Source organism: Dermochelys coriacea, chromosome 5 (assembly GCF_009764565.3).
Source record: "Dermochelys coriacea isolate rDerCor1 chromosome 5, rDerCor1.pri.v4, whole genome shotgun sequence".
Lineage (NCBI taxonomy): Eukaryota > Metazoa > Chordata > Testudines > Dermochelyidae > Dermochelys > Dermochelys coriacea.
In genome coordinates this window covers 74783418-74808574 of record NC_050072.1, presented here as the reverse complement: position 1 = coordinate 74808574, position 25157 = coordinate 74783418, and the positions used below count along the sequence as shown (strand labels likewise).

The 25157-nt window shown below is 37.1% G+C and overlaps 1 protein-coding gene across 4 annotated transcripts in view; it reads right to left on the bottom strand.

The window, feature by feature from the left end:
• Positions 1-25157, bottom strand: part of COMMD10 (COMM domain containing 10) — a 165544-nt gene that overhangs the window by 65456 nt on the left and 74931 nt on the right. The window lies entirely within an intron of this gene.

The following is a 25157-nucleotide window of genomic DNA, read 5'->3' as shown; positions in this document are numbered from 1 at the left end:
TGGCCTTGGCACCTTTTCCTGTAAGGTGCCAGGTGTCTGCAACTCCTATTAAACCAATGGGAGTATGCAACACCTTGTGGGACTGGACCCTTACCATTGAAGTCAGGCCCAACAGCCTGATATTTCACCCATCAGCCTCATTTTCCTTTTCCTCTGCTTTGATTTTGTTGCACTACTGAGAGGAAATCTGAAATGGCATCCCGTCCGGATCAGAGGGGATCAGGAAGTGGATCAGAAAGAAAAGAGAGTTGGTGAACAAAAGACTAGGCGAGGATAGGTGCAGCTGCTGTGGCCAACTACGGTAAAAAAGTAGGAGGAGGGAAGGGAGCTGAAATTGCAGTGGGAAGAGAGCCAGAAGAGGTTATAAGGCTGGGGTGGAAAATGTAATATGTCCTCATCTGGTATATGGTGTGTCCCCCACCCACCCAAACAAATAAATGTGATCTCTTCATTCCGCTTCTAATGATAAATCTAATTTAAAAATCACCAAACAATAAGCATCAAACTGTACATAGGCACTTGACATAGGATAAGGATAAGATTTTCTTTAACTTTTTCAGAGTCAGTTTTAGGTGCACTGGTATTCTAGCAGAAGATTTTTTTTCATTTCTTACCAAAATGAAGAGATGTTGATATTTGATTTTAAGTAACAGATATAATAAATCACATCTCAAATCACATCTTCAAGAAAAAAAGAAAAGGAGTACTTGTGGCACCTTAGAGACTAACAAATCACATCTTCAAGAGGTATCCCTAAAATGCAGGTACGTTAATAAATCAAATAAGAATGCATCAACCTTCAAGTGCTTTCCCTTCCTTACTCTCTTTTCTATTTTTCCCCTTCTTCCATCTTTCTTTCTTAGATTTTCTCTCCTATATTTGGTCTTTTTCCTTATTCCTTTATGTTATTTTCTTCTCTCATCCCACATCTCTCTCCATTCTCACCCCATCTATTTCCCTCTTCCATTGGGTCTCATTTCTTTTCCTCTTTCTCCATATTTAATATATTTTACATTCCTCCTATTTTCTCTCTGGCACACTCCTTGTTCCTTCACACCCATTTCTCTCCCTAAATTCATTCTTTTTTCCCTCCTCCAAATATCACACACAGACCCATTCAACGGTAGATGTATTCCAAGACCTTCTACCTTTGGTCAGTCCATTTGTTTAGCCGAATGCTTCTTGAGATGGGCTCATGCGGTTTCTTCATGCCCTTCACCTTCCCTTCACCTTTCTACTTCTTTGTTGCTGATCTTTCCCACACGCAAATCACGCTCTCCCCGCCCCCCCCCCCCACACACACTTTCATTTATCCATGGGTCTTCTCCTTTCATTCATTGCCTGGTCTGTGATTAGCCTGAAATGTCTTTTTCTAAGGTCTCAGGTTGTGGGAGGGAGAGAAGAGAGAAGGACGACAGCAGCTGTTGCTGCTGCATTCTCCCAGAAGGCAGTACACACAACTTCTGTTCTCTACTGTAGGTGAGTGGTGGCTACTGGCTGCTAACATCCCATGAGAGCATTAGGAGTTTTCTTTTATTTCATCTCTCTTTGGAGCACAGTGACTCAGATTTTTAAAGGTAATTAGGCATTGCTGTGCCCATCGTTGTCCCAGCTAAATGATTTAGGAGCCTAAGCCTCATTTTTCAAAAGGGATTTAGGCACTTAGGAACCTAAACCCCATTGACTCCATGGGATTTTGTTTCCTAAGTGTGTAAATTCCTTTTGAAAATGAGGCTTAGGTGTTGCAGCACTGAGCACAGCAATACCTAAATCCTTGTGAAAATCTGTGACAGTGTCTTTTGTTGGCCAGACACAGCAAAATTGAAATTTGCTTCATGAACATCAAAACAAGGAAAAAAGGTCAAATAAAGCCTTTAGAGGATTATTTTGGCTCTCTCTGTAGCATTGTATCCTAGGCCTAGGTGACTTCCTAAGGCACCTATGCCTAATGCCACTACTAGATTTCTCTTTTCTTTTCCAGCTCAAAATCAGGGTGCAAGGTTGCTAGAAAAACAGCACAACAATACTTATCAATTTTCAGTGCTTCCTAATCTCCAACCCTGGACAAAAGACAGGATAGACACGACACTTCTGCTATGGGAACTGGAATATCATTTTGTCCTCTACCTTTGGTTTCTAACACCACAGTGCTCGACACTGAAAAGGACAGTCTAACATACAACAGCTTGAATATGCCACTTTGAGGCCTATTAAGGCCCATTGTGTATAAAAGTTTATTGAAATAAATATTTCCAGTCTAATTCATATTACAATTCTGCATGTTCCCTATTAAATGAAATTTCAGGTTGAGTAGATTTCCAAATTAATCTATTAAAATTCAATTCAAATGGCTAAACCTAACTTGTCCTAAGATATGGTTGGGTTGTCTCACTCCCTTCCACACTTGGCAGTATTTTCATGAAAGCAGGGTTAGTAGTGGAAGTTAAGTTGGGCTTGAATGCTCCAGAAGAGCATTTGGCGTCATCACAATGCCTTCATATTGTGCGCTGAGCCCGACATCCCATGAGACAATTAGGAGTTTTCTTTTATTTCAGCTCTCTTTGGATTGTGTTTTGTACTCACTGACTATTGCACTGAGGTATCACAGTTTAGTCCTGGTGAATAGAGAAGATTCACAGCACAGTGCTGTGATGCTCAGCTTCTTAAAGACCTTCCAACACCAGGAAAAACACTCTGCTTTGAGAGAGCTTTTTGCTTTTCTATATTTTCTGCCCTAGTTTTTCATGGGGAAATAGCATACAAATTTAATTCCTGCCCTATATGGTTTTATATTTATTTGATATTATACAAATATAAAGTCACTCTCAGATATGTTATTGAAAAGTGTTATGCACATGTATATTGTAACATTTACAATTTTAAACATTTTTTTAATAAAATATTTATCAGGAATTTTCTGCTCCCAGATATTCATCTAAAGAAAGAATGTTCCTTTTGCTATATCAAAGTCATTTCCAGAGCAACCAATTATGAGGTCACAAAAAATAGCAATTACATTAACTGAAGAAAACACATCAGGGATAAATGAACCATTAGGGACATCCATGAAAACAGGATGTTTGTTTTTATTAAGAACAGGAGAGGAGAAATAAAGAAAATAAAAATTATATCTGAAGAACGGTTTCCTATACTGAATGGTTTTCAAAAGCGATCCATGAGATATTAACATGCCTCTAAGGAAAAGAAAAGAATACCACAGGCAAGCAGAATGTAGACACCTTTTTACTCCTGGAAGGAAAAGCAGAATATATGACGTGAACTTGCAATGGGGACAGAAAAAAATGGCTCCACCACAAAATCATATTTCTTCTCCTTTTACTTCAATACTGGACCATCATAAGCAGTGTCTAGTTGGGACCAGATCCCCCACACTTCTTGCCCAGGCAAAATCCCTATTGACTTCAGTGGAAGTATTCACTGAAAAAGGAATACAATACTAGACACTGTTAGCATAATAGCATTATAGTCATTTAACAGCTGTGGAACAACCAAAAGCAGGAAAGAGATTCTTCCGCAGGGTACAGGAATTATCACTAATGAACAGATATTCACTATATTACCTCACACTTTCTGCAAGAGTCCTTTTGGTCTCCTTATTACCACTGGATCAGAAGACAGGCACAGCCATCTACAATTAATCTGACATTTTCACCCCATCTTCTCAGACCAAGAGCTGGACGTGGTTATTTATGCATACATGACCTCCATGCCTGATTACTGTAATTCTTCTAATCCAGGAATGAATCCATACATCTTGGACTTTTTTCAATTCATATAAATTGCTGCAGCCCACCTACTCAGCCACCCCAGGTCACAATGAGCTCATCATCTCAGTACTCCACTGCCTGCACTGGCTTTTTGTTGCATTCAGAGCACTATTCGAAGACTCTGTCCTACTATTCAAAACTTTCTATGGGACTGATCCTAAAGAGCATCACTCCCTTCACAACCACCATCACTCTGTGATTATACAGAGTTATGCTTCATCATAACAGTGAAATTGTCAACCAATAAGAGAAGGCTCAAAAGTGCAGGGGACGGAACTTTCGCCTGAGCTGAACAAAGATTGCAGAACTCGCTACTAGAAAAAAAGAGAAGAATGACAATGGATCTCAACTACATTCAGAACTAACCAGTCCCTCAACTTAGCTTTCCCTCTAAGTATCACAAACATGTAACTACACCTCCAACAAGCTAGGAAGGTAGAACAAGATTGCTATTCCTACTTTTATATAGCTGGGAGGCACTCTGCTACTACAGTGACGAAGATTAGCAAGAAAGACAGAGAGGACCTATGTCTAACAACCACGCTAGTTAAAGAATCAACGCATGACTGAGGAGAATTCTCAGCAGATTGGAGCATATGTCTCTCTTGTAAGGAAAACACATTTCAATCCTCTCTTCCGTTAGGATATACTGCCATCCCAAAGCTATCTTCTTGGAAGAATATCATCAGTTTTGGTTTTAAATGCTTTTGAGTTTTGTTTTCATTTCAAGAAAAAACATTATGTCCTTCTGACATAAATTTAACAAAAAAAAAAAACCCACAACCTTTTTACTTTTTTTCCCACAGCATATAACACCTGACTGAACCTAACTTAATTCTAATAATCTCTAAATTCATATAAAAATCAAATACATTTAAAAATTGAATTGCAAGTTTTCAGTCGTTTGCTTAAATCTTTAAAAAGCACAGCTAGATTTTTTCTTCACAATGGTAACTTATAAAGGAGCACATTTTTAATCAGAGAAGTTCAGGGGCCAGATTCACATGCATTTTTATAAGCCAACCAAAACTCCTCATGACACTGGAGGAATTCATCCTGAAGGAAGAGTTTCCAAAGCCACCTTCCTTTGGGGATCCTGTTAGATCATGCAGCTTTACTTGATGGCCAGGACTCCAATGGCCAGGGCTGCTGAAGAGATGCACTAAATAAAACCACATCTTGTCCACATCCCATTTTCAGCCAGCAACACACACTTTTTCAGCTACCCTTCTCTCTACGGGTATCTGTACACAGCAGCTAGAAGGGTGCTTTCCAGTGCAGGAAGACAGACATGCACTAGCTCTGCCCAAGCTAGCATGCTAAAAATAGCAGTATGGCTGCAGCAGCACAGGCAGATCAAGCTAGCCGCCCAAATACGATCCCATCCAATTATGTGCGTGCGTACGTACTTGGGCAGCAAGCTCATCCCACTGTGGTTATATTTCTATTTTAGCAGACTAGCTCAGAGCTAATGCATGTCTGTCTACTCGTGTTGGGAAGAACAATCCCAGCTGCTGTGTAGACATACCATATGTTCCACTGCCTCTTTCCCTTCCTCCTAAGGTACAAGAGAAGTGGCGATCACTTTCCCTGTAGCTTCCCCACCCTGCGGAATTGCCCACCTCAGGGTCCTCAGTCAGCATTTACAACACTGACATTAGCCAACATCATCACTAGAAGAATTTGACCTTGGATCTCTAACAGTAATTCTCTCAGATTCTCCTTTAAAAAAAAAAAAAAAAAAGTAGAATCCTCTCAATTTGTACAATTCATCTCCTTGTGAAGAGATCAAATGAAGGCTTAACACTGCTCCACATAATTAATCTATCTTCAAATGCTCACTCTTTTCCCCTGTCCCCACCATATAATCCCAAAGAAAGTTGGTAATAAACTAACAGCTGTTTCCTGCTGCCTTCTGAAACAAACTAAAGCAACTAAACCAGCATTTTATCATCATATATAATATAAATTCCATCCAAAAGCACCAATATTTTACTTATATACAGGCTATAATAATCACAGAAAAAAAGCTCAAGTGACTAACACTTTATTAAATACTGCTTATTAAACAAAAACTCCAATACACCAATTAGGTTGAAAATTTTAATTATCAGAAGTCAGGAAACTCAAAAACTAAGATTCCCACTGAAATATAAACTTAGCTAAATTGTACACGTATAATATAGTAATTTTGATTTTAAATTTATGCTTTAATATTTTGCTTTCCTCATCAAACCATCCTGTGTTTTTGTTATTTTTGTAATGCAAAAACCACCCATTTGATTTCCTGTGCTCTTATTTCAGCATGTAAGCACTGAAACAATCATTGGCATGGAACTAGTCTCACAATGAATTAATTAAATTAAGTGCTATATTTGAATGTCTAATCATGATTTAAAAAAAAAAATGCAACACTTAAATAACAAGTCTTGAAAAAAAGAGAGAAGGAGGTACATCTCAAATCCTCACCTCTCTCAGTTTTACTGAGTATTTGACATCAAAAACCTGAGATTATGCTCTAAAAAGGGAATTAGAAGAAATATAATCTAATTTTATTACCCTATAAAGCTGTGCAGAGCAGGGCCTCTTGACAGTGAGACCTACTCACTAGGCTTATTTATGGAATTCTGAACCAGTTGTAGATCAAAATATGGAAGGCCCTGTTTTTCACAGCTTATATACTATATGGTAGTAAAGTGAAGTTCTATTTTTTGTAATTGCTGTGACGATTAATCCCTTGTAAGAATGGGCTCTTACAACATGTTAATTTCATGTCCAATCACTGAAAAATTCAACTGTAGTTATTTCTAGTGTGCACACCTTCGAATACACACACATTTATATGTACATATAAATAGAATGGTTAATTTGGCACACACATACTATCTGCTAAAGGAAATAAAAAATATGCAACACACACAGTATATCATTTTAAAAGGCTTTGAATTTTCTTACTTTTTGGGGGGGGGGGGTTTACCAAAGCACATTTTCTCATTGACTGCTAGCGAATATGGCAAATTATCAATATTTAAGAGAAGCCAGCATTGGTGTCCCACAAGTGCAGCCACTACCATCAGACACTGTGATGACACAAGGGGCAGTGAACATACCAAATGGTTGTTTCCTACACAAAAGTTGTTTCCTGTGATGTAGCCCTACGGAACCTAGGAAGTTCATCAGCCAGTAAACCCAGAACACTCTACAAGAAGTCACTGTTAGAGGCACAAGCCCCTTCAAACGTGCAATATGAGGCTACAAAAGGAAGCATGGCTCCCCACCTCAATTCCTTTTTACCACTCAATAAGGAGACATGACTAATCTGGATTTATCAAATGATGAATGGCTAGAATGCTGTGCTACCTTATTTCTGAACTATCAAGTTCATTTAATCATAGAATCTAAATTTATTTTATCCTCTTCCATTGTTGTATTTATGTATTAACAGAGTTAGGACTGGAGTATGTGACGTTTTTCCCTTCAAGTCAGTACTGAACTAATGACTAGGCTTTGTATTTGGGAGTGATGTACTGCTGGAGGTGTCATCTTTCAAATGAGAAGAGAAACACAGAGGTCCTAACCACTCGTGTTTATGAAAGATCCCATGGCATTTTTCACAAGTATTCTAGCCAAATTCTGACTTGGGTAATTACAGTCTTTGTACTTAAATTCCCTTGTTATTCACTTTTAATTAAATTCAGTCAAATGCTGGTAAATCAAACCTTGCCCGCTGCACCATTTGCATCTTAGTTGGTCCAGCAATAAGGGCTTTAGTAAGGTGAATTTCACACTTTTTGAATAAAATTTGTACCAGGTTACAATTAATATTTATTTCAGGAGTGGATGCAGTGTATATATAGCATAAATAAAAGCACATTAAATGAATATGAGAGACAGAGAGAGAGAAAAAAAACCTCACTGTAAATCCCTTTGGGATCCTTCAGGATGAAAGGCACCATATAAATGCAAGCTGATTTCATAGTAAAGAACTGCTACATTTTTTAAAAGTGAAGGCATCTTCCAGAAAAATGGTTTTATAGTTGCTATTCTAGGAATAGGTACAGTTGCAACTATATGCATAGATTGTATTGATTAGAGTCATTCTTTATGTAATAGCCACACATGATGCTACAATTATATTGAGAGGCATTGTTTTGGATTGTACAGGTACACAACTCACCATATACAATTTACACATTATACAATATAACAGTGATCTCATACTTTTTCACCTAGTGATTTCACCTTTTCTCCTAACATAAAAAGTGAAATTCTATTCTTTGCTTAAACATGTCTTCAGTTTCCCTTTAAAAGTTGGAGGGAATAATCTCTGTAGTCCTTGTAACATTTTAACTAATTCACAAAATCATTATTATTACAAAAAATCTGCTAATTATTGGGTTTATTTGATAAAAGTGGCATCATGAGGGGTTTTGTGACAGCAACTGAAAATTTACATAAAAAAAATCAACAGCAATTTCAAGTAATGTTATTTCTAAACATCAAAATTTTAAAAGTACAGAAACCTTTAGATGACAGCATTGATTTTCTTTTTACTGAAAGATTTTGTTTGCCAGAGTTGGGCTGGGGAGGAAGGATATCAAATAAGTTTGACAAAATGACAGTATACTGTCCTTGTGTTTTATGAATATAGAAAGATTAACTAAATAACTAAAAAAGTTAATCTAATACTAATTTTCTAAATTCAATGTGACATTATTAGAAAATATTAAACATATTAGGGTAACTGTTTCTTCAATTCCAATGGCAACAGGTTTTTAGGAAGATATTATGAACAGCAAAAAATGACTGATATGAGGAAATAAATCCAAAGTAGAAGTCAAGATACAGTAGAAGATGCTACAACAGAGGAAACTAGATGAACCAAGAGCTATGTTTTTACTGAGTACAGTGTAGAAGAACAATTTTTCACATAGCAACCAATGCTTAAGGCCTTTTAGAAAAATTGTTGAAGTAACTGGAAGAATTAAGTAGGCCACGGCTGCACATACTTGTGGCAGCCACAGAGATAAGAAGCTAAAGCGTGTGGATAAAAGTATCTGAAAGGGAGTTTTCTTCATATTTTGCTTTTTCTACTGTAGGTGATTTTTTTCCACACGCTGAAGGCTTGCACTGTGATAATAAGCAATTTTTAATTAGGTTGAACAGATTTTAAAACAGGAACATTTTAAAATTCAACATTTTATCCTTCTTTAAGTTACTATATTGAGAGATGGAGGTATAGTATAGTACAGTATTATCATTTATATCACAATAGTTCAAAGGGCTCCAAAGAATCCTGGGCCCCTTTGAACTTGGTATTATACAAACACACAGGCAGAGACAGTCCCTGCCCAGAACAGTTTGCAAACCTAGACCCCAATTCTGCAATATACAATGTGCAAATGGACGGAGGCCTCTGCAGCAGGGCCCAACTGAAGTCAGTAGAGCGCTGCGTAAATGCAGCAAAGACTTAGGGCTTGTCTGCACTAATGCTTAAGTCGATGCAATTTACATTGCTCAGGGGTGTGAAAAAACACCCCCAAGTGACATAAGTTATATCAACTTGAAATAGTGGAGTAATTACACCAAAGGAATGTACTCTCTTGTTGAAATAGCATGTCTTCACCAGATGCGTTACATCGGATGCAGCTGAGCCAATGTGGCACGGTAGTGAAGACAAGCCCTTAACTTCAAGCACATGTAGTCCTGCTGACGTTAAACATATCATATGCTAAGTCTTTGCAAGACTGAGGCCTAACAAAGACAAAATCAGAGTACTAGCAAACACTACGAAGGAAAGGGATGAGGATAGCTAATACGTTTCTTGGGTTAAAATGGATAGCTATGTATACTCTTATGGTGATTTTTTAATACCTCTTTCTGCTTTTTAAAATGTTAATACTTCTGGGATTTTTTTCCATTATTATTAATTTGACATTGGAAGTTTGATTTGTCCATTTTAAAAGTAATGTGTTTCTTTTTAAATGATAGCACTATCCTAATGCAACATATTTTATGCATGGAATATTTACACCATAAAATATTTTATTTGAAGCTGGAAATTAAAGTAAATTAATGATTATGTAATTCCATGGCAGGTCTGTATGAAACAGTTTCAGGGTGTCAATGATGCCCAAACTATATTTTAATAAAGTATCTTCCCCAGTTTTCAAACATCATAGATGTGAAAACTTCACTTCACTTCTCATACACACATGTATTTCTAAAAACCTATCTCTGCAGGTACTGTAGATGGCTCCAGGATGAGAACACCAGATCTGAGCTTTACTATCTTTGGATTAAGTGAACTGGACGCTGAACTAGATTTCATAATTCCATACCCATTAGATCCCATAACTTAACGCAAACGCATTTTATTAGTCTCTGGCATAGCACGGTTTCTTAGTGACCTCTTCTGTGTTTACCAATCTGGACCTCAATTAGGCAGACACCTGACACATCCAAGCAGATTCTCCCATTTTGCTCTAATAGCCAGAGCAAGTCTTGTCATTTTTTACTGACTGTTAATGAGGGGCATCTGAGGCCCAATCCAGCAAATCTCTTAAGCATATGCTTAATTATAACCATGAGCTGTCTGAAGCCAATGGGAATACTCATGCATATAAAATTAAATAAGTACAGTATTGCCAAGCCCAAACATTTAAAAACCATGAATCAGACCTGCAAAAAATTATGACACTACTTGTAGTGCCCCCACTGGCTTAAAAAATGATGATTTTTATAAATTAATAAAATTTGGTTCTTTTTATTTGTATTCTGGTTTCTGAGCCTTTATAGGGCACTTACATATTTTAAAGATGCTCTCCACTGCCATATGGGCGAGACACTTTTTTTTGGGGGGGAGGGAGGGGATGACAGCTGAGGGGCTTCTAGAAAAAACACAAAATGTGAAACTTGCAGTAAAACTGCAAAAGTCAGCAACGCTGTTCTTGACTGCTGTGCTGGATCAGGGTCTTAATGAACTACTGTCTTTACTTTGCAGCTGGTTGGCCCCTTTTCAAATTCTCTGAGATGTGCTCAGCTAGTTTTCTCCCTCATCTTGTCCTTCCTTTGGAGGTGCAAGAAGCAATGCAGGCTTGGTTCCCCTGTGAATCTCAAATAGGATATGAGGCTCAAGCTTTTCCCCATAGGGCAATGCACTACAAAGCATCTCTCAGGCCCGAAGTGAAGTAGAGGTCTCTTTCATTTTTTAATTAATAGTACTGATATATTTATGTGCTAAAATTTAATATTCTTAAATTTTGCCATATAAAACTTACTTAAATCTAGTAAGAAGACTAAAGTATTTATTCAGCTGAGCATAAGGAATTTAAAGCTGAGACTTCAACTTAATTCACAGTTATATGTAAACACAGTCTATTTGCTGGGTTTTTAAACTTTGTTTCATTTTTTTTTCTTCTTCCAAACAATACTCGAGTAAGTTTTATTGCCTTTAATAAAATCAGTAACTGTGAAGAATCCATTTGTGTATTTGGTCCCTTTATCTTGAAATTCCTTGCTTCTTTAGGTTCAGGTAATTACAACGAAGGAACTTTAAAGTGTGCACTATGGGCATATTTAACATTTATGACGAGGGAAAATGGTTGGGGGGTTAATGACTTATTACCTTAAATGATGGTGTTCAATAATGAATGGTGTTCTACAATGCAGCTTTAGTGCTAGCAGATCTGTTGACTGCCACCACATTGTTAATAAGGTATTAGTTTACATACTTCCTAGAACAAAAATTTAAAAACCCCAGTGGTAATTAAAGACAACCTCTGATTTAGAAACCCGGTAATGGGACAATAGAAGTCCTATTTTTAACATTTTCAGTTTGGTATCTCTAGACTATTAGGAATTTGTAATGGACTCTTATTAAAGGAGCACAGTCAACCTGGTTCATCAAGCACACACACAAAATCATTTGCTTAAGTTGGTTTCCCTTGCAGATGTGAAAGCAAGGATAACTGATTTTTTAGAAAATTTGATCTTATCTAACAAGAGACTAACAAAAAAATCAAAATTCTGATTTCTTTTAAAGGAATTACATAAAAGTGCCATACTTCACAGAATCAAAGACTTAGCATTTTGGGGTAATTATGCTATCAGTGAATCAACTTGCAGGCAACCTCTTAGTGACATTTTAATGTAAGAATCTTGATGGAACCTACCCAGACAAAGAGCCTGACTATGTTTTATGCCCTGAGTTCTTACCACATCTTCTGTAGCATATACTAAAGTTCCTTTGCCTACACCAGATAGACTTGCTAGATACAAAAGCATAGCTAAATGTTCCACATGCAGAAAAGATGTCCCAAAGATGAGGGCACAATCAGTTTTTCATCACCTGAATAACTTCTGTTTTGCATACATCCTCACCTCAACCTTTCTTTCTAAAATCACAATTCAAGTTTCCTATTCTTTTCTTTTGGCAGTCCTAAAGAATATGATCCTCCTTCTTAATGGTCAAAGCTCACCTTTGTTTAGAAGCCTACATAAGGTTCTCTTAACCGATTAAGGTCCACAGCAGTCTTGTGTAGTAGGGCCATTAAACCAACAATCATGTAGGGAGGATCTCTGTACCCCGTGCATGGCACGAAGGGGAATTCCTATTGGCTTCCAGTTAATGGAAGTACACCTCTACCCTGATATAACGCGGTCCTCGGGAGCCAAAAAATCTTACCGCGTTACAGGTGAAACCGTATTATATCGAACTTGCTTTGGCCTTGAGCATTTCTGTTATTAATAGTCACTTCCTAACCCCTCAGAACCCCTGACCCATCCAAGCCCCCCACCTCCGTCTCCTGATTGCCCCGACCCCTATCCACACCCCCACCCTCTGACAGACCCCCCCCAGAATCCCACGCCCTATCCAACGCCCCCATCCCCTGACTGCCCCACCCCCAGAACCTCCGAACCATCCAACTCCCCCGTCCCCTGACCACCCCCTAAGATCCTCTGCCCCTTATCCAACCCCTCAGCCCTGGCCCGGGACCATTAACACGCCGCTCAGAGTAGCGTGTTGGAGCCAAACACACTGACGTGCTGATCCACCAGATCACGGAGCCCCACCTCGCCCTCCAGAGCGCCGCTTTACTGCATTATATCCGAATTCGTTGTTATATCGGATCGCGTTATATCAGGGTAGAGGTGTACCTTCCCATAGATCTCAGGTGAATTTCATTCCTATCCCTGCTAAGCCGCCTGCACAAAGCCCAGTTATTTTGGGTTTGCATGGGAAGAAGTATTTGAAGTGATTTGAGAGTCCCAGATAAGTTTTATACATCCAGAAGGGAGAAAACAATCTCAGAAAACAAAACATTAAGCTTGCAAAATAAAGCTCATTTTATAAAGAAGTCTGACAAACCAAATGCCATTCAACAAACCACCATCAAAACCTGAACAAATAACTAGTTCAAGTCAAAAATATAAAAAAGCAAGGCAAATACTGAATATCCATAAGAATGGAATTCATAATTATTTTCTCAATAGAATCAGATTTACTATGTCATCATCATGTTTTGCTTAACCTCAAGGACAGAATAATGTAAATTGTTTAGCCTCAAAGTCATAAGAAAGTATATTTCTGCAAATTCCATACCAGAATAAAGCTTTTCTGGGATATTTCCAGCATACCAGGAGGTTCTAGGGATACATCACAAAGGATTTCTTTTTTAAATGCAAGTTTATAAAATTCATTTTGTACCCACCACCTCTTCCAGCATGTTTAAGGTGGGCATTCAATATGTAAATCTGGAAGTAATTCAGTCTTCACTTTTGTTCTATAGTGGGTGCAAGATTAACAAAAAAGCATGAGCCTAGGGCCCCAGAATCAATTTTACTAAAAATACCTATGCAAGGAACTGCAAGGAAATGTTCCCCATTTATTTTTTAAAAGAGCATATTTTCCCACTAACAATACAACAAGATACCAGATTTGGTAAACTACACAGCAGACTCTTTTTTTGTGCGCTGGCCTTGTATGTTTATGTGCACACTGCAGGGCTCCAGCATGGCAGCAACCACTGGAAAGCCAAAGTTTCATCAAGCAACATACTCATCTAATAATTTCAAGTTTCAGAGTAGCAGCTGTGTTAGTCTGTATTCGCAAAAAGAAAAGGAGTACTTGTGGCACCTTAGAGACTAATACATTTGTTAGTCTCTAAGGTGCCACAAGTACTCCTTTTCTTTTTAATAATTTCAAGAAGTTCAAAGAAATTCTGACCACCAGAAAGTTTGGGAACACTCATTAAGGTACCAACATCAACCTGAGTATCATTCAATTTTCAACTAGGTGCCACAGACCACTACCCTCAATTATTATCCCAAGGAAGACTCTACGTGCCAGCATGTAAATTGGGACTATTAGATGGGGGCTGGAGACCTAGCTTTCCTCCATCCTCTTGGTATGGACCTGATCCAAAGTCCACTTAAGTCAATGGAAATCTTTTCATTGAGTTCAATGGTCTTTGAATCAGGCCATTATGATTTGCACTAGACCTGCTGCTTTCCATTACTCTGGTTTTGGTTTACATAAGATTTTTTTTAAAGTTTCACTGAATTTCCATATCTTAAAACTTAAAAAAAAATAACTATGATGTTCCAATCGCGCTATTATAAATTAAAAGATTCCTTAGAAGTATAATCCAACTGGTATAGTTTGTTTATTGGGGGGGGGATATTTTTTAATGTTTGCCAAATATTCATGAAAACACAGAAACACTGGGGAAAACATGGACTTCATAACTGAAAGAAAACAATTTATATTGTAAGTCATTTCGGTGGGGAAGCAGCAGGGTGTCAAACTTGCATTCTCTTAGTCTTAATCCATAAAAGCAGCAGATATAGGTCAGCCTATTATTAAAGAATGTTTGACAGACAATACAGTACTGCTGTTTGGAGAATGAAGCACTAGGCACCACAAAATGTCACTAAGAACAAGCTATTGCCAATACAGAAAGTGGAGACAGCTATTACATAGTGTGTTCTTGTAGCTGAAGAATGGTGGAAAAGTTTCTTTTATTCTATTGAAACAATATTAAACTAATTCATTACAACAAGGCCAGTTTAACCTTTTCTCTTCCTTAACTTCACTCATTCAAAAAAATCAATTGTTTTGATTTGATTTTCCTGGAGTTATTCTTCAGTCCAATTGGAGCAAGGAGGATGTCCCTTCCTTCACCCAAGCTCTTTGTTTTATTATACATATTGGTTTATAGATTTAAAGGTTTTAGTCAATATGGGGTTTGGACTGAATAGATAATTGTCATGACCTGTCCCTCTGTGTGGCTTAATGAAGTAAAAAAAAATTAAAATCTGCAGCAGTTTGGCAGCCTCACAGCCTGTGAAGGTTCGTTAAATAAGAGATGGCACGTTTTATCGTTCACCTTCGACTACCAAATTCACAAAGCTAACAGAAGGTTTACCACGGGAGGTAGAGAGAGATCAGACAATATCCTAAATTCACTCTTCCAGTAAAACAGCATGTGGTTACTACAATTTCTATGTGAGCTCATCAGAAACATAGTTCTAGGTGAATTTGTTCTTTAACCTTTTATGCTACCATCTCAAGGAAAAACAGATGGTGTGCTGTTTGTGCCCAGAACCAGTAAAACAAAACACCAATTGGGAAACAGTAGCATGAAAAAATATTTGTAGTCTTTGTCTCTAAGTTGCAGCATTTGATTAAGGAAAGCAAGTCTTTACATGTGTTCTTTGGTATTGCATTTCAGTTGATTTTAATACATTCTATAATTGCAGCTGAAAAGGAGAGGCCATAGTGAAAGGGTAAACAAGAAACAACTGTTTTATTTTGAGTCAGTGGTGCTTGTAATTTATTCTGCTCAATGTCTGAGAGGAAAGTACAGTTATGTTTGGGTATGTCCAGTGTGTAAATAAATCCTATTCTTGCCTACCTGTGTTTTATTGTCTTTTGATAATGAAAATCAGAAAGTACTTTTGTACACAGAAAACTTTCAAATCCGTCAGACTTTAAAGTTTAATCCAATGGTCTTATGTTTTTCATAGTTTTCCTTAACCATTTAGGCAAATTTCAGAAGTACAGATTAAAACAAGCATTTGTGCCCTCATTTTATAATGACAGCATTTTAAAATTTATAAATTTGTCCTCCAAGGTAGAGGAAAGGTGGAGTTTCACAAGGTAGCACTATGTCAGGTCTAAAAATATTTTAGGACAGTTGCTGACTCCTGTAGGATAATCCATCATATAAACCAACTCTGGACCATCTGCGTCGCCATCACAATCCTACAGAAAAATCAAACTAAATTTTTGACATTATACCCATTTCCATTATCAAATACTGATGTCACAAACATGGGATGACCATATCACATTGGAATATAAATAAAGCAGCTGAGCTGTGAGGATAAAAGCATGATTAAAAAATATCAAATATCTTCAACAGCAAGAAGAAAACAAAATTTTTGGTTAACAATACTAAGGTTCTCTATCTGTTCCTGTTGACCATTTGCATATGAAAATCTTTCTTTAAAGTAATTTCAGAGAATAGAAGAGGGCATGAGACTTTTATGACTATGTCAAGGATGTGGATATCATTAACTTGCTTTAATAAAATGGCCCAAAGTAGGTGTGGTTAAACACTGGAGATGAATCAGGCCATTTATGATATAGATGTTATTAGCTTTAAAAAAAAAAAAATCAGCAGCCTTTTGGTGGCAATGAACAGGAACAGGATAATGTTGCCTTCCGAAGAAAGTTGCCAAAAGGCATATAAAAACCTGATTGTATTGAGCATGTTATGGGTAAGAGTCCATTTTGGATCCTTGGCAAATGTATAAACTACTAAAACTGAGGATATTAAAATAAAGCTACTGCAGGAAGCTACCTACTAGGTAGGATTTATTTAACAAATATTTCTATAGCCTAGATATCCTGATTCACTCTTTTGAAGTAATTTACAATAATAAGTGAGACATTTCCAGATTTATGAAACAGATATTTAGTGTTAAATGAGAGATACTTGAAAGGCAGGAGTATTATATTTTGTAAAATATAGATGGTGAACTATGTCTACTTGTTTGTCTGCATTACAGCAAAATCATGTTTTGTTGATTATATCAACCTTTAGCATACAAGATCTATGATAATTCATTCCCGAAATGTATTCAGTTTGGGCCCACTTAAATCAGTTTTCACTGTAACCTCATTTTAAAATAATAAATGAATGGACAGATGCAAATCTGTATATGGTTTCATTTATACTCTTTTTTTAAGCTCAGTTTTACTGTGCACTATAGATAATATCATAACCCAAAAGCCACTTGCCCGCCCACCAGTTTGTTGTATGTGCCTTTTGTGTCAGAATAAGTATTGCCGTATGCCTTCCATTCAGATCATTTTTCATTACAATCTGTAGTTTCAACATTTTAGGTTTATTTGCCTTCTTTTTATATCCACATCCTCTCATTTTTTGTAATCACTCAGCCTGCCCATCAAAAAGCCTACAAGTTATGACATACTTAAGAGTAAAACATTAACAAACAAGGAACAAAAGTTCAATATAGAAATATATAACTGATTTAAGCTGGTATGAAAAAAAATGAAAGACATCATCGTAGATTTCTGGCTGTGAGTGAACGGTGAAGTTTCAGACTTATGTTAGCAGAAGGAATACTGTACAATACCACAAAACAAAATCAATAAAAATTGTAGCTCCTACTATGTCACCTATTCCAACGTCAGTATGAAGGCCAAAAAATATTAACATTGTTGGGTGGAAAATGAGAAGAGGAATGAACGTTTTGCCACTTATTGCTTCTCTCCCCTCTCCCTTATAAAAAGACAACAACCAAACAAAAAAAAATATTCACATGCACATTAAAATAGTACAATATTTGCTTATAACAGACTGTCATTCTAATTTTAATTTGACCAGAATTAAGATATTTTACTCTATACAGATTCTTATTGCACTCTTGTAACCATACTCTCTGAATGCCACACCTCCCAACCCTCCCCTGGCCACCAGCTAAACCTCTTTCAACATCTCCAACCTTCCCAACAACTGCAGCACTCCTCCCCATCTCACTCCTTAGCTAGATCGCAGAGATTCCCTGATCTCTCTCTCTCTCCTCTGCCCCTAAAATGCTTCCACTTCTTTTTCTTCCCTCCTTTATCCCCCAGAGCTTCTACTTTCCCATTTAGTGCCTCCATGGTTCCCCTCCTTCACTGTCCCCCCGATTCTACCTCCCACCCACGGCTGCATCTCTCCCTTGCAGGGCCCCTTTGCTTCTCCCTCCATTCCACACTCATGGTTTCTCCACCCATCTAGTGGGATGAGGAAAGAAACTGCATGTAGTGGATGGGGAGACACTATGTGAGAGAGATGGAGGGGAGGAGGAGAGAAAGAGTACACTCTTGGCAGAGAGGGTCCTTAAAAAGCGTGGTGTGCTGCCTTCTTAGGAGTGGCAGAGGTGCAGAGAGTCCAAGCAAACTGCAGAGTTGTCCAGTACCGTTTACATAGATAGAACTGCAGTTCTCCTCCATGAAGTATAAGCACTACATTGAGACTAATAGCTAAGGAAAGCATTACAAAATTACAGAACATTTTCAGTAACAGACTAGAGTATTAATATGATTGTGGTATGAAAGTCAAAGACAAGAATTGCAGCTTTGACACTGTAATAAATAGCTTCGGGTAGCAGTTTGCAATTGTGGCGGGGAAGTGCACTTCTTCAATAAAGCAAAATGGATTTTGGCTACAGGGAATTTATACTTTGTACCCTTGTTCAAATATTAGCTATTTGAAGCAACGAGTCAGAGAAATTCTCTCCTCTACTGATTTCATTTCTTCTTAGGGGAAATTTATAACATTTTCCTATTATCACAAATACAGATATTACTCCTGGGGGAACTATGTATCACTGCATGTGCACAGAATTCATGGCCCCCCGCAGATTCCTTTGTTTCCCTGCAGAAAAATGACTTCTGACAGGGAAGCAAAGGGAGGCCACAAAAGCAGTCAAGAGCCCCTACCCGGCAGCACAGGCAGGTTGATTTGGGCACCCAGAGCAGCTGGTAGAGATGTAAATCACCACCGGGGGCAGGAGCTGGGACGTCATCCATGAGAGAGAGATACTCTCTCCCTCTTGCTCACTATTGTGGCACACTCGGCATGGAGAAGCAGGGTTTCGGGGCATTTCTGAGGAGATAGGCATGGGGCAGGCTCTGGCCCCTCAGGCAGAGCAGAATGTAGCAGCCTGCCTGCCTAGTGAATTGTTCCCATTGTCTTTGTGAATTCCCCAGGAATGTAAAACAGGGTGTAAAAGTTTTAAGGCTCCTTTACATTGCCAGAGTGGTGTAAAGGACAGTATAGCCTTATGAATGCTTATGGCGCTTTTGTGATTAGTCTACATTTTTGGACTGAAGAATTTTCATATCAAAATGTGATCCATGAACAGTTTACTACTGACGTTTCTGGAGATGGTCAATAGCCAATATAATCTGCGAGTTTGATTCCCCAGTCTTCACTTGCTCTTCAGTTGCCTATGATGTAACACTGAGCATATGGCTGCATATATTTGTTGACTAATAACTAGAAGGAAAAGATCAATACTAGCTATATTACTATTAGACAGAGAGGGTCTGAGGATTTCCTCCAGTGCTCCCCACTCATATCTCCATATCTTGTATTATAGTTTAAATAAATTACCAAAATAATCAAAATATTGTGTTATTTTGACAAATAAAATATGCAGAATTTTGCACAATTTTAAAATATTGTGCACAGAATTTTCAATTTTTGGTGCCAAATTTTTAATAGTTTGGTGCAGAATTCCCCCAGGAGTAAGATATTGCACATTCCTTTCAGTCATTGTAAAAAATTAAATTCAGCATGTAAAATAAGAAAACTTTTCAAAGAGATGCACTATTAATTGATTTCAATATACAGCATTTATCTTCTGTGATTTACCAAATGTCAAATTTTGTGAACCAATAAAATGGAGAAGGGATAGATTAGTGAATAGTAGAAGAAGCTGAATTATATTTTATATATATATATATATATATATATATAAAAATAAAAAAGTCTCTTTGGAATTCTATTCTGTTCACTAGGCCTGATTCTCATTTGAATTACATGATTATAAATCAGGAGCATCTCTATTAAAGTAAATGGCATTACCAACTATGAAACTGGTAAAGAATCAGAACACAGGACCATTGTACTACTCATCTACACAGTAAATCCATGCAAATATAAGACGAACAAAAACTCTATTTTATGTGCACATGCTATTTTAACAACCAGTGAAAAAGTGGAATTCCACAAAACGAATATGCCATGAACAGTGATATTATAGCCATCTGGTCCTTTGTACTGCTCATTAAAATTACCTGGCTTTAGTACTTTTACTTGTACATCTCTCTCAAATAGTTTCTTATAATTTTGTAGGCATCACATAATGAATTTAATTCCAGGTTACACAAAGTATTGTAATTCTTTTTAACATCTGACATAGGTCTATATCTCGCAAAGTGCTGAACAACTCGTTATTTTACGTTACCTTGTGGAGGTACTAAGTGTCTTTAACAAGAGTTGTTTAGTTCCACATCATGCGTCCAGTGCTCTACTTTTTTTTTTTTTTTGGCATCTAATGTTAGCAGTAATACTGATGATTACTCACTAATGCCCCAGAAGGAAAAAGTGTGCCAAACTGGCTAAATTTGCTTAAATGTGCAGTGTTTGTGGAAAGTGCTGTGCTACATTAAGATTGTAGCAAAAAATGTAAGTGCATTTCTGTCTAAAAAATGTTCTTTTCTGTCTTTAATTTCTATGATTTTATAGTTTCCTTCCTCTTTCCTTTCTTAGAGGATGTTGGAATTTCCTCGTGCCCTAAGGTGGTGTAGTGTTTAAAAAAAAAATCAGAATAAACCACATACACATAATTTGTAATTAGGCTATTAAACTTTTTTTTCCCCTCAGGATTCTAGGGTGTAATCTAACTAACCCTAGAATCTTTTCATAATTTAAAGCACATACATTTTACTTTGATCTGGTCTAACCCTTTGTGAACACTTAGAACTCATTTAAAAACTTTTCAGCTACAAAACCATGTATCCTGTTCCTGTGCAAATTTCCTTTCACTAGTACTTAGTGATGCTGTTGCTTTTCTCCACATCAGTCTGTAACATTTCTCTATTTAATGTTGTATTGTTTTTGTTCTTCCTGGACAATCTTCCTTTCAATCTCTGTTTTGGCTGACAAGCAGTTTTATTCCCCTTTCAGCTTTCTTTCATAACTTTCTTTATCCCTTTTTCATTTTGCATCATTACACATGCTTCACACAACTTCTTTTATTCCTATGACTTTCTTTGTTAGCCACATTGTTTTTCTTACCTTCTATTAATATTTTTAAGTGTTACACTAATTCCCCCAGCTTGGGCTAGGTTTTCTTCTGTAACCTTTCATTTCCTTTCTCAGTGAGTATCACACATTCTGTATTCCTGTTAACCTTTTTAACTCACCCTTAGTTTTTCAGTTTTCCTGTTATATTTGATTATTTCATCTTTTCCTTTACTAATATATGTAATATTTACACCAGAAAATGGTTCATATAGCAATTTCCATTGCTTACTTCCTCCCTCCTCCCCATTTTATCCTTTGAGGATCCAGGGTGATTTAAATCAGACAAGTTATTTCTTCTATTAGTCCTTTTAAATATGGTATCCCAGAAGCTGGCTCTATGTACCACATCTATAAATCACTATATTCTTGAGTGTTCCCTTTGATGATGTCCCGCAGTCTATGATTGGGCCATCAGTTCCCTCTACTACTTAAGATTTGTTATATATTTTATTCCTCCTCCTTCATCATGTGCTTTTGTGGACCATAATTCCCCCCCAAAATAAGATATAATATAAATAGATTTTTAAAATAGCTACACTACTATGAGATTGATTCTTCAATCTGCGTACCTATGTGTCTGAACTGTACTGTGTGTCTGATCTAGAGTGAGACCTTGTTGGGACAGAGACTATATATTCCTTTATGTTTCTGTAAGGTTAAGCATGCTGATGACATTCAGTAAATAATAATAAAAGGCTGAACCTGATCAAATATCTCATAAGCACATCATAAAAAATTGTAGACAAATCTCCTGCTTTCAAAACTTTAAGGAATTCCTAAAACAATTAATTCTCAACTTATTCTTTCTCTCTCTCTCCTGTAGACTCCATTAACAAGAGATTTATACTTTATTGATTGTAAGGGGCACTTTTCTCTCCGCCTCTGAACACTCATTTTATGTTCATAACCTCACTATAATCCATATGAATTTATTATTAGCTGATGACATCAATTCTTCTAAAGGGCCCAGATGTTTATATAGGAGATCCCTGCTTTTTTTTATGTTCTCTTAAGACCAATATGCTTCTCTTGAGACTTTCACTAGAATCTACAGAGAAAAGAGAGCTGCAATCCTTGAAAGCATGAATGCAGTACTTTATAAAAAGTAACTGGCATCTTTTAGATTAGCAGTCTAAATTTAAATACATGCCTGAACAAGTAAGTAAGTGGTGGAGTTCCCTCGCCCAAGATATCTGTTAATGTAGTCATAGACTGATTTATTATTTTTGTGATTTATCTTGAATTTCAGTTTTGTCTCCTTACAGAAGTCTCTCTGTGACATTTCAACCCTTTGACAAATTCTTGTTTTTTTATATAGATAGATAAATAGCTATATAGCTATATACATTTAATATATATATTAAAAACAAGAATTTGTCAAATGGTTAAAATATATAGTCCCTTATTTATTTATATGTATATCTATATATATAAAGGGTATGTCAAAGGGTTGAAATATATATATTCTTTCACAGACAAAAACTTAGAAGTTAATTGACATTAAGATTGATACTATGTATCAGTGACTTAAGGGTAAAATTCTTATAAAAATGCTGCAAGTTTAACAAAAACACAGACACTTAAAAAAAACATGAAATTCAACCCATATAACTCTACACAAGTACAGCCTGCTTTATCACCCCAATTCCTCCCTTTGGCACTGGCTTCCATTCTGCTTGAATATTCCACATACCTTTCTCCACTGACTCCCAAGCTCCATACAATCAGCAACCATGGTAATGGCATTTTAAGAGAAACAGGTTACTGTACTTACTAGTCACATGTGTACCCCTCACTAGAATTTTTTATGGTTATTTTTATTGAGTTAAAGTTAGGGTTTTACTAATCTTCAAATAATCACAGAAACTTGTTAGAAAAATCCTATTGATCATCTGGTCCATCCCTTCACCAGTGCATGATTCCTCCCTAACTTATATTTTCTAATACTCTGTCCACTCCACTTTTTCAAGTTTTACAATTTAACATTGACAGCGTCTCATTAAACCCTATAAATCAGGAAAGACAAACATTCAGGTTGCCAGTACAACCTTTATTCTGCTCCCTTATGTGTATGCATTATGATTTATAGGATAAAATTATCAGAAGTACCTAAGTGACTTAGTAGTGTCACTCCCAATTATTTTTCAAAGTGCCTAAGTCACTTTTGAAAATTGAGTTTAGGCTGCTAAGCCACTTAGCCAATTTAGAAAATTTTACTCACTCTTTAATTATGTGATCTCATAAGATTCTCCCCACAGTAACCTGTCTTATTTAGTGATAGGATAAACGGTGCTCAGATAAAGAGGCAAATGTTCACTATTTCTTTTTACCCTCATCATTCAATGTGAGACCCTTGCCTTATTTACTGCCACACTCCAAACACTACACTGACTATTGAATTATTCACTTCTTCATGATCTTTTCTAAGAAGCTTAGCTCTGCAATATTTGAGTGACTGTCAACTATTAATGAATTTATCTCCCCTGTGAGATAAGGGCATCATCATCCCCATTTGTGAAATGGAAAAAAAACAGAGACTTGTTTGGGCCACACATTAAATCAGTGACAGTCAGTGTTAGAACTCAGGACCTTCTAATTCTTAGCCCCATGCTCATTCCTGTAAACCACACTACATTACTGTCAGAGGTGTGGAGCATCCACAGCTCTCATTTACTGCAATTGTGAGCCGTCAGCTTTTCAGAATATCAGGCCTCAAGAGTCTCACAATTAGTGGCCACCTGCCAAAATTTTGGTTTAAATGCCCTGATCAGCAACACAAAGCAGAGACAAAACTGAGTTCTCCTATGTAGTATTCGACTGTCACAGGCCAGTTCTTTGAAATCCCTTGCTTTCTTCTCTACACACCTTCTAACTGCTACAGCAAATGAGGCCTGGGTCCTACAAAGAGTATTATTCAATACACTTGATTTATTCTTTTAACACCATCCATTGTATGCATTGAATAAGGTGGGAGTACCCTGGCAAAATATGTAATCATGTGCTTAAAGAATGTATCATAATACATAATACACTCAATGGGATATAATTAAGGCTTCAGGGGCAATAAATTCTGTTATTTCCTTACTTCCTATTGCTTGATCTTGCAATCTAAATATTCTTTTAATAAAGGATATTATATAGAAAAAAACCTAAGAGAAATGGTACAAAAATTCTATCATGTGCAACTATAACAAGCCCCCATCATGCAACATCAGCAGGATTTGAACCCTAAACTTTTAGCAATGCAGCACAGCTTGAGTTACAGGATTAACTACAATAGCTGACAGCAGCAGAAGGACATTATCCCATTTGTTAGGAGTATGAGCTGCTGAAGCCATATGCTGGGTCTGGATTGGTCAAGGGGACAACAGCCCAGCTCTACATGAGATGGCATGCTACCACCTTATGAGGTGTCCCTGGGGTAGAGGGGAAGGTGGGCAGCTGGTTCAATGTGCTGGATCCAGGAGGCTGTCAGGAAGAACCAAGCCCAGCCCTCTCCCTCCCGGAGCTATATGATCTGCTCCAGCAGCAACCATGCTATGTGCTTCCCAGGGTTCCCAGTACAATGCCATCTGCTGCTGCTTTAGAAACAACAAGGGACTTAAAGCAGAATGTGTATATTGATTTATTCTGGCATATTGCCAAAATATTGCCAACAAAGCGACTAGCAAAAAGGAAATGATGATATTTAACAGTTTAAATTTCAGCTAAACTTAAATGGAATTTTACGGGTCAAAAACAAGGTACTTCTTTAGCCCAAGGACTTTCCCCCTGCCAAATTTTGAACAACTTCTGCATACAATGCAGAGGTTAGAACTGTTCCCAAAAAACTGTCACAAGAATCTTTTATAGTGGAAAGTATTAGGGCAAATAAATATAGGTGTCACTACCAGCTCTCCCTATGATTAACCTAGGAGTAACTGTAAAGTTTAGACACACAAAAAAATCAGAGATGGACTGGGGAGCAACCATATAT